We start from the raw sequence: 2,500 nt of genomic DNA, 5'->3' as shown, positions 1-2,500 counted from the left end.
ACTAAATCAAGAGTTTGAAGGGAGGAAAAATATTAACAAATTGATTGCTGAAAAATTAACAACTAAAACAGCAAAACAGATCAGTGAAAAGAGAAGACTATTAAGAGAAACTGTGGTGCCAGAAAGAGAGAAAACACAAGAGAGCAAGAACAGGTTAAAAGAGGAGAGGACTGTGATTCCATCTTCTGGTGAAAGGGAGCTGCTAGCCCACTATAAAAAGACTATTAATGAAAAGCTGACATCAGGGAAGCTGCCCATCCTTAAAAATACATATAAACAAATAATTGAAGGCAATACAGACTCATTAAAATTACTCAATGAGGTAGCTCAGGACCAATATTTGTATTTGTTTGAGAAATCAATTGAACAGAAAGCGCCAAAAAAGAGCCAACGTAAACCTCAGCAGAAGAAACCTCAAAAGGAGTGGATGAGAAAAAGAGCCAGAAAGCGTGGAGAATTTCTCCGATTCCAACGCCTCTTCCGCTTAGATCGAGGGAAGTTAGCGAATATGATTCTGGATGAAAAAGACTCTGCGCAATGTGCCATCCCCCTGGAAGAGGTCAGTAACACCTTCAGATCTAGGTGGGAGTCTCAGAACTTATTTCAAGGACTTGGAGCATTCCAGTCTGTGGGGCGGGCGGATAATTCGGCTTTTAAGGAATTGATTACAGAGAAAGAGATCCTTAAGAATATCAAAGACATGAATAAAAAATCGGCACCAGGCCCTGATGGGATCACCCTGAAGGCCCTGCTTAAAATGGATCCAAATTGTGAGGAGATCAAAGAACTATTTAATCTCTGGCTGTTAAGTGGTAAAATTCCAGATGTAATAAGGGGATGCCGAACAATCCTAATACCTAAATCATCAGCGCCCGAACGCCAAAATGATATTAATAACTGGCGGCCAATTACTATTGGTTCCATCATCCTGAGACTCTATTCAAGAATCTTAACTGCGAGGTTGGCAAAGGCATGTCCCATTAACCCCAGGCAGAGAGGCTTCATTCAATCTTCTGGCTGTGCTGAGAACTTAAAACTATTACAGCTATTAATTAGGAATGCAAAGAAACAAAAGAAACCCCTGGGGGTTGTCTTTGTCGATTTGGCCAAAGCCTTTGATTCAGTGAGCCACACCCACATCCTGGCGGTGCTAAAGCAAAAGGGCCTGGATGACCACATAATAGCATTAATTAAGGACTTCTATCAAAACATCCACACCAGAATCAAAACTAAAGAAGGAGAGTCTGAGTCAATAGGAATCAAAACTGGTGTGAAACAGGGCGATCCCATGTCACCACTCCTCTTTAACTTGTGCATTGACCCTCTGTTATGTAAATTAGAAGAGTGTGGGGAGGGGTTCCAACACGGGAATGGCAAATTAACAGCTCTGGCTTTTGCAGACGACCTGGTCCTGCTGAGTAAGTCCCAATCAGGAATGGAGAAAAATATTGAAATTCTAGAAGCATTTTGTGACTTAACTGGATTAAAAACGCAGGGGGAAAAGTGCCATGGTTTCTTTATTCAACCAACTAAGGACTCTTATACCATCAATGACTGTCCTCCATGGCTTATCAGCGGTACCCCTTTAAACATGATCCACCCGGGTCAGTCAGAGAAATATCTTGGCTTGCAAATCGACCCTTGGGTGGGGATAGTTAAGCCCGAATTACAAAATAAATTAGAAGTTTGGCTCAATCGCATCGAAAGAGCCCCTTTAAAACCATTTCAAAAATTGGACATGTTAAAAGTGTACACAGTGCCTAGATTGATCTACTTAGCAGACCAGGCAAATGTAAAAGCCACCTATCTGGAAGAAATGGATTTAACAATTCGAAATAGGGTGAAAAAATGGTTACATCTCCCAGTTTGTACCTGTGATGGCATCTTGTATTCCAGCACTAAAGATGGAGGCTTAGGCTTAGCCCGATTGGCTGGGTTAATCCCTAGTATCCAAGCTAGACGATTACACAGATTGGCAAATTCATCAGATGAAGCAGTTAAAACTGTAGTTAAAAATAATGATATTGATAAAGATTATGAAAAATTGTGGATATCAGCAGGGGGAGACAAAGAGAAAATACCATCAATATATAACCCCCAGACAATAATGGTAACTGAATATGGGGGACGGGAGGAATTATCGGAATGGGAAAAACCCGCCCCAAAGAAAATCTTTCCCAAACCTTGCAATTGGAGGAAAAATGAGTTCACAAAATGGACAGCATTGATGTCCCAGGGCATAGGAACTGCAAACTTTGAGAATGATTCCACCAGTAACAATTGGCTTGTGAATTACAAGAACATCCCTTATAGAAAATTAATAACAGCTTTACAATTGAGAGCAAATGTATATCCAACTAGAGAGTTCTTAGCGAGGGGTAGAAATCAGGACCAAAATACAAAATGCCGTCACTGCCAGGCTGAAAATGAGTCAGCTGCTCATATAATTGGGTACTGTCCTGCCGTTCAGGAGGCCAGAATTAGCAGACATAATTATATT

The 2,500-nt window shown here is 40.9% G+C and overlaps 1 pseudogene; it reads left to right on the top strand.

The window, feature by feature from the left end:
• Positions 1–2,500, top strand: part of LOC137460736 (28S ribosomal RNA) — an 8,475-nt pseudogene that overhangs the window by 4,048 nt on the left and 1,927 nt on the right.

The sequence above is a fragment of the Melanerpes formicivorus genome, unplaced genomic scaffold, assembly GCF_026170545.1.
Source record: "Melanerpes formicivorus ecotype bairdi unplaced genomic scaffold, bMelFor1.0.p_v2 SCAF_728, whole genome shotgun sequence".
Taxonomy (NCBI): domain Eukaryota; kingdom Metazoa; phylum Chordata; class Aves; order Piciformes; family Picidae; genus Melanerpes; species Melanerpes formicivorus.
Note: the sequence above shows the minus strand (reverse complement) of the source record. Positions and strands in the feature narration are given on the sequence as shown.